This window comes from Phoenix dactylifera, unplaced genomic scaffold (assembly GCF_009389715.1).
Source record: "Phoenix dactylifera cultivar Barhee BC4 unplaced genomic scaffold, palm_55x_up_171113_PBpolish2nd_filt_p 000026F, whole genome shotgun sequence".
Lineage (NCBI taxonomy): Eukaryota > Viridiplantae > Streptophyta > Magnoliopsida > Arecales > Arecaceae > Phoenix > Phoenix dactylifera.
Window position 1 is genome coordinate 2,825,349 of NW_024067667.1, and position 8,995 is coordinate 2,834,343.

The window sequence follows — 8,995 nt, forward strand, 5'->3', positions numbered from 1 at the left end:
GAACCAAGGGGGGGAACAAACAAAAAACGGAAACAGATCCCCGGGACTGAACCCGCCGGGAAGCATAGACACAATTGAGGACATCATCCTCTTCGTCTTCTTTATCCTATCCAAATATTCTTGCTGTCTTCTCCATATACTCTCTTCCCTGCTCTCTCCACATACTTGCCCCCTCTGACTTAGGCATCGGAGGGCCGGCGCCGGGGAGCCCGGCCACCGGTTTTCCTTGCAGGACTTGCACACCCCCCCGCAGCGGAGGACGCAGCCGGCCGGCGCACCGCCGTCCGCCCCCTGTAGCAGCGGAGCTCCTCCTTCCCCGGCTTCGCGGCGGCCCCCGGGTCCAATTTCCAGCAACACAACCTAATTAAGTATCCTGGGCCCCCTACATCATTGACTCAGTGGGAGACAATGTCTACATCATTGACTTGCCGGTCGTCACTTCAACTCTACCTTCAATGTTGTAGATCATGCACCTTCAATGTTGATGAAGTATACCTACAGGAAACCACCAGCCCACAAGAAGAAGAAGCAGGAGATTGAATCTATATTCAACAAAATTGTGCCATGCAGGAGGTGATCTTATTAGAAGTTCTTAGTGAAACCTACCTCTCAGAAGAATACCAGGATTCGTTAGAGCCAAACTCTTCTAATCTAGGGAGAAATGATGCAGGCTGGGGTCAACGAAGGCATATGAAGAGGCCTAAAAAAGCCCAAAATATTCCACGGGCGAACTAGGCACCATCCGGAGGCACCCAGAGATACCATTATCATGGTCAGAAGGGAGGATGCATAATTGGAGCCGTCAGATGGTTCGAGGCCTTCCATCCATAACACTGCATTGTCACCATCAAAAGTCTTCTAACGGCACCATAACTCTCGTCAGAACCTTTTTGATGGCAGTTTGGTCTCTTTGGTGAGATGACCTAATTTGGATGCATGAGGATTCTCTTGGGTGAGATGACCTAATTTGAATGCATTAGGATTCTGTTGGGTGAGATGACCTAATTTGGTGCGTTAGGATTCTCTTTGGTGAGATGACCTAATTTGGATGCATTAGGATTCTCTTTGGTGAGATGACCTAATTTGGATGCATTAGGATTTTAAATTTTGCTTGAACTCTAAGAACACCCAATCATCCTTATCCCCTATGTGTCCCGGTTTGATCATACAATAAAGCTTGCTTCTTTTGGGTGCTATTTTGCTCCTTTCTTTTATGTGGAGGATTTTGCACAATCATCGGTTGGATTAGGGGGTTGGTGGCGAGGCAAGTTGGTGGAGTCCTTGATCATTGGTTACTTCGAGGTACGAGTTCGTGCAGTCCTTAGCATGGAAAGCTACTAGTTATCCTTTTAGATCAACATTGTTCTCACTTCCCTTGCATGTAGATCTTTAAATTTATTTTTCTTACTTCTAGGCTTAGGTGGTTATATAAATAGCTACATCTCTATGTAACTAGTTTAGGCCCCATTTGGTAGAACTTTTGGTAGGACAGAAAGTACTTTTTTTTTAGATGGAATAGAAGTGTTTGGTATTAAAATTGGAAAATTGTTTTAGCTTTGCCAGAAAACTGAAAATGTCTACTTGGAAGAAGCTCCAAAATGGAGCTTCTTCGGAAAAGTACTTTTAGCATGCGTCGGAAAGCTATTTTAAATTTATAAAATTTTCTTTTTAGACCATAATACCTATGATAAAATCATATACTTATAGGAAGTGTCCCTTTATATCATAATGCACGAAGAAAGAAATCTACAGGAGCCCCAACAAACAAGGAACCCTAATCGGCCTTAATTTTCTTCCTTGCCATGTGATCAAGGTATTATTTCTTTTCTCTATTTATTTATCCATCGTTTTGATTTTGTGTGAGGAAAGAATTTTTTGGCTTTGTTCTTCATTTTATTCCAAAGAGTCTAATAGTATTATAATATCTAAATATTGTATTATACTATAATATAACATTATCTCATAACACATTGATATGTTATATCATGTAATATCAAATTATGTTATATTATTATGCTATAGGATACAATATTATATTACCTATATTAAATAATATTATATTACATTACATTAATATTATACTATATCATATATTTAAGTATTAATATATATTATATTTTAATATATTCTATTGTATAATACTATGCAATGTCTTTTATGGTTATTTTATCATACCAAAAGTACTTCCTTAGATTAAAATAATATTATATTACATTACATTAATATTATATTATATCATATATTTAAGTATTAATATATATTATATTTTAATATATTCTGTTGTATAATACTATGCAATATCTTTTATGGTTATTTTATCATACCAAAAGTACTTCCTTAATTTATTTGTCAAATACAAATTAAAGTTCCACAGCACTTTAGAATATAGTTACCAAATAACCACTAGCTTTTTATAAAAACTCTACTTCAAAAATCTCTACTTCTGAAAACTCTACTACCAACAGCTCTGCCAAACGGGGCCTTAGTCTTCCATTGCTGGGCTCTGAAGCTAATATTGGGCCCATTGGGCCTTTCTATTGGGTTCTAATTAGTATATTTGGTAATTAAATGCATGCATTCTGACCAAGTTATTAGCAAGTCAACTAGGGGGTTTTAATCTGTATACTAGGTAAGGTTATTTGTCTGTTATACTTAAAAACTTGGTTTGAATCCTGCCTGCAATTTCTCAAAAAAAAAAAGAAGAAAAAAAGGAAAAGGAAAAGGAAAAGGCAGAAGGCCTTGGTCCTCCAATTGCACCTCTTTTTTTGACACTTGTGCTAAGAAGGGATTCCAAGTTTGATCTCAAAAGATAGTGCTCCTATTATTGTTCTAAAAATAACAAAAATAGTGATCTAGGGCCTGTTGGTTTTGCAATTTGGTTTATGGTTACTAGTTCACCAACCTTTTCATTAAGTTAGATAAAGAATTTTCTACTCTGTGGTTCTCGTACAAATGAAAGTAGATGAAGAACCACTAAGGTGGTAGCACAGATGGAACGGGGCTTTGTTTCCATCGGTGTAGTCCAGGTTCGAAATGCGCGGGCGTCGATTAAATGTGGAAACCGGATGCCCCCCACTTGGATGCGCTCGATGGGAGCACTTCTGGTCCGCTAGTACTGAAGTGGTGTTGGGGTGACGTACTCATACGTGGGTAACTATGAGTCGAGGAGGGTATGAGTATATTATCTACTCGCATCAGACATTTTCTGATGGAAGGGGGGGCCAGTGGGGGCTGCTACGCGGGTGGGGTTAATTCTCCTCCCCCCTCCTTTTCCTAAGCAACAAAAAAAAAAGTAGACAAAGAAAACAAATATAAAAAGAAAGGTTGTTAACTCTTCTATTTGTGCTTTAAAACTTACAGCAGATTGGCAATGGATCACCTACATGCTTGATTCTATAAGTAAGACTTCGTTTCCATTTCAAATCAACCTTTAAGTTGAACCTAGATGGGGTCAAAGTTGCATATTTATTTTCTATAACTGAAACTTCAGCTTCTCTATGCTATATAGCCCTCATTATGACTAGGTTATCTTTTCAAATATTTACTGAATTATGTAAGTATAGGTGCAATTCTCCTCGACAATTGTTTGTCGATAATTAAAGTTTTTTTAACTTTTCTATAGATTGTGGCTTGTTCATCTAGATCTTTTCCTTAGGCTCTACACATCAGAGGAGGTGTTAAAAAAAAAGTCTCACACCGAATAGGTTAAGAACTCTTGTGGTGCTTATATACTCTTAAGTCTATCCATCTAAACACCTGGGTTTTCATGCGGGATATGAACACTCTTCAACGTGGTTAAAAAATAAACTTAGGGTAAACAAGGTCATAAGTCATTTTGCATCCAAATAAGCTATTTTTAAAAATATTGGCCAACCAACCTTTAACTAGGAGAATCAATTCTAGCCTTCCCAACCCCACTGAGTTTTAGTAGAAATTTTGTGAAATTTTGAGCACCACAGATGAGGGTTTGGGGCAAAATCTCACCTACCCTTGATAGTTAAAAATATCTACGAACTAAATAAAGTTTTGGAAGTTTTGAGGGAGATAGATCTTTTCACTTTCACAATGATTAAAATCTTTTCCTACATAGTAATTAATGAAGTAGCCTTTAGTTTCTTTTAAATTAAAAAGTTTATAATAAATGAAAATAGTCGTATATGATATTACTATTATATATCCGAAAATTGCAATCGTAATAATCTAGCCTTTTTGTAACTATTTAGGACTAGTTTTATCGTCTCTCATTCACCATGTAATTTCGAATAGCAAATATTAGTATCATATATGACAACAAAATTTTAGACAAATATAAATCAAGCTTGTAATCGTCGAGTGCTTATTTGAGAGGCATCACCTCTTTTCCCTTGATCAAAGGGGCATGTATTTGTTCTGAGTAGCACAGTTCTTCACTTCAAGCCCCAATTAACAGGTCTTTGATTTTGCGAGCTTTGATTTGGTCCAGTCAAGGACCAAGGCTTTGACCTAGGTCATGCGTTAAAGTAGTTAAACCCCCCTCTTTAAAATAAAAAAAATCAAGTTTGTTTCATTTTATTCTTTTTTTTATTTTTTTGGAGTAGTTGAGATTAAGATTAAGGAAAAAGCTATGTGATGTACATAACTCAGCGAACTAGTTCAAGATGTATCACTATATTGATGTATCACTTTAACAGCCATCTAAGCCTGCACTCAAGTGGGGCTATACCCATCCAAGTAACTTACCTTTGGTCCGGTTGGAGTGTACCTTTCCATTTGGCTGGAGGGTTCAGCCTTACCATAATATGGTGGTTATGCCTTTGTTTTATAAGCACTTTCTTTTTTTTTTGGTTGAGAAAAAGGGAACAAATGAAACAAAACGACACCCACAATGACAATTGTCTTCCTTTTTTTTTTTTTTCCAGTTTATTATCATTAGGGCATCCGTCCGGACGCCGGAAGCTAAATGCCAGATCAATTACCTCTTGAATGTAATGCTGGAAAATGTTTCCAGTCCATGGTCACTTGTTTTCCTCCTACTTATCACTCTTTACACTATTTGGTGTCCACTTCTAGAATTTTTCTTGATCCTTGCTGCTCAATTAGTGATAACTTATTCATTCTTGCAACCCTCAAGCTGTAAAACATTGTGTTATGGAACAATAGAGGGAAAAAAATAAAATGAAGTTCAGAAATGTGCACAATGTCACAGTGTGATCATGTGTGAGCAAGACAATCTCTGCAGGAGTTGTACAATTTTAATTGATGTAAATATGTTTATGCTTCAGTTGGCATTTTGGTTGTAGGTCTGTTTAACTCTTGAGGGAGTTTTGCTTATGTATTAGGTAAGGCCAGCACCAAATCAATGAAAACAAAGAAAAAGAAAAGAAAGAAAAGAAGAAAGAAGAGGATGATAATGTACTAACAACATTTCAAGGTTCAAAAATTTAAGTACCATGTACATAATGATCAACATTTTTATATTTGACAAAATTTATTTTTTTTTAAAAAAAAAAGAAAAACAAAGCATAATTGACCAATGTAAATTTTGTTGTTCAAAATTAGCCTTTCAAGCTGCCTTCATGCATCCAAACGCTGTCATCATTTGCCTATCCTATTCTTCTACTGTGTTTTTTCTTTGTTAATGGGTTAGGCTAACCTTGTCACTGGAAGGGTAAAGTGAACTGATAATTAAGGTCCCCTTGCTTGTCATACATGATCGAGGCATAGCATCCAAAAAGTAATTGTTAGGTATGCTGAAACATGAGTGATGGCATTTGTATCAAAAAAAAAAACATGAGTGATGGCATCATAACCAACTTTCTTGCAATATGTACTAACTCTTAGGAATAAAAGTATCAAGTTTTTAATATTCCTACCCGCCATAGTTGGCATCCCCTTTAAACATGGCCAGATGTCCATGTTATTATCCTTGTTTATCGTTATATTGCTCGAGTTAACCCTAATAAGTTGGCTTTTGACTATTGCAAGTAGGCCTGTTAACGAGCCGAGCTGCTCGGGCTCAGCTCGGGCTCGGCCTATTAAAAGCTCGGCTTGTTAGTCAAACAAGCTCGAGCTCGAGCCTAAAATGAGGCTCGTTTAAATTCGAGCTTGAGCCCGAGCAGCTCACGAGCCCAAACGGGCTCGAGCCACAACAGTGAGACCAAGGAAATGGGCCTCATTTTAATGATGTAAGGACCTCATTTGTGGTATTTAATGTGGATTTTTGTTATGGGGCTCGAGCCCGAGCTCGAAACGAGCTTTACGAGCCCAAGTCCGAGCTTTTCTTTTACCAAACAAGCCCGAGCTCGAGCTCAATACAGAGCTCGGTACCAAGCCTGAGCCCGAGCCCGAGTTCTGTGAAACGAGCCGAGCCCGGGCCTCCCCAAGCTCGGGCTCAGCTCGGCTCGTTAACAGGCCTAATTGCAAGCTCCTGTAATTTGATAGACATGCCTACAGAAACACACATGCATCGATCTAGGATTAGCTCAATTTTGGTTGCATCATGGAAAGACCTCATAGATTTTCTTTGTCTAATATCCACCTTCACTAGATTCCTGTCTAAATCCAACATAACCTCCACCTTCCTTGGAAATAATAATCTCCCGTTTTCTCGCGTTTCCTGATGTGCTCAAATGATAACAAATCCCTGCATCAATCTTGCTCTCTCTTCTTGAATCCTCCTAGAATTATCTCATTCACTAGTCTTGCTAATTCCTTTGCTTTATGATGTTCCCTCCCTTTCTTTGTAAAAGCAAAGCACCTCTTCACCTTTTTGTCTACGTATAATGTAGTATGGCAACACATGCACAACTAACCATGGGAAAAATTTCATCCACAGTAAATTCTACCTGGCTGCAGACACTAACATTGTCAACTTCCATTTGGGATATTTGTGATTTTAATCTTGGTTAATTCTCCATTAAATACTATGATTAGCTGTAGATCTAAAACGTTGCTCGTGGCCATTTTGATCGTTTTGATAATCCAAAAATAAAAAAATAAAAAAATAGCAGTCATGTCCTCCAAAACTTGGGAAGTGAATCCCAAATATTTAGACTAAACTTGGTAACTTATACCCAATATGCCTTCTTTAACTTTCTAGAAAGGGCAAAAAAAGAAGCATACTTCGATTCTGTTTAGCATCATTTTTTTTCTCTATTTTTTTTTGAAAATAGAAACATAAAATCTGTTGCTGAAAGTATGTTTGGTTATCTTGTTTCTATTTTTTTAATTTGTTAAATAACTGCTATTATTTCTAAAAAAAACAAAAAAACTTTTACTTTTATTTTTTTTTGAAAGTAGGTTTCACTCCTCTCTCATCCCTTATGCCCAACCTCTCGGTCTCTGCTCCACCCTTCTGCCTTCTTGAGCCCTTCACTATCCACCCAACCGCTACCTATCTCTCTAATGACTTCTTCCGCCCCCTCGCTGCCATCCTCCTTAGTTTCGCCACCTTTTTTTGTCTATAAGTCCGTTCGTTCCTAGTGTCCATCTTTCATCATCAATAGTCCATTCTTTCTTTCTTGGTATCCATTCATTCATTCTCGACATCTGTCTTCCATCATTGTTTGTCAGTTCATTCTTTCTCTTGGGAGCAATGGTGTCTATCCATTCCAGCATTCGTCGGTGGCTCTTGTCATGTTGTCTCAGGTTGCCCCCCTCCCCAACTCCCTAGCTACCATCTCCATGCTTGCTCGGTTCCATGCTTCCGACTTCTACCGTGGTCTTTCATGACTTTTGTTATTAAAAAAAAAAAAACATATTTTATATTGTTAGAAATCCAAAGCAAATTTTTTATTCCTATTTTTTTAAAAAAAATAGAAACAATATCCAATACAACCTTAATTAAATATCTTATAAACCTAGATCTACATCTATACATTAAAAAAAATATCATATTTAACTTGATACATATTTACATAAATACTTTTTAAGATCTTCCATAACGTGTATGCTAACCTACCCCACCTCCTATTGCTATCAATAGTAGTAAGTTGGACATTAAACTAGCGCATATCATGCATCACACATAAATCCAAACATGTATTCTGTGATTACTTTAGAGAAGATTTGATACCGAAACCAGAAAGAAAGCTGCTAAATGATTGGAAAATTTTGTGACACTTTAAATAAATGTTTCAGTTGTCTTGGCTCTTGTAAGTTGGACCTCATCTCAAACCATCTCAAACAATTGGCTGCTTCTCCCTCCCACCACCGGACGTTGACTGACAGCCAAAAGGACCCAAAGCTCCTCCCATCCATCACGTAAATCCCAACCCTTCATTCAATGGACCTCACGCTCCTCGTCCAAGATTTGTACTCCGCTGGGACCCACACCACGTTACCAGCGCTCCCATGACCTGACACGTGGGCCCATAACTGTCGCCCAGGCTCGTCCGTTTCTGAACTCCGTGGATGCCACGTAGAGAGATAAAGGTTTGTTTAACGTGCACCGAGGAGCACCAGAATCCGTGCCTCCGATCCTAGCCTTGAGCTGGCCCTGTCGGCTTATCCGAACGCAAAAGGATTGGAGGAAACGCCATTAACGAGTGTTATATTTTTAACTGCAGCTAATCTGACTGCATGGAGATTTCTATGCAAAAATTAGCCATTTTCTGCATCTGGTTAATGGAAAAGCCACCCTATTTTGACCTCTCGCACAGATATTTTAATGCAAGCGTAGGAAAATTTGATAAATACTTTGCACCATTTCATGAGAGACAGCTTAACCAATTATCTTGGTGGAGACATAAAGAAGAAGAATGCCATCCTTAAAAGAGTACATGAACATCTCTATCTTCATGCAAAAGTTTTATCTGCCAACAAGATTGCTCTTTTTCAGATTATTCGCATCACAATCGGAGGGACCACTTAGGAAAAATATGTGTAGTCTTATTCTCAATTATAAAAGCCTTTGGAGTTTAGTTATTTACTGTTGTAATAGAATCGATGACTGTTAATGCAATTTGTTTGGCCAAATTTTGGTTGCTTCATCTTGGAAGATAATAATCGTCAGGTT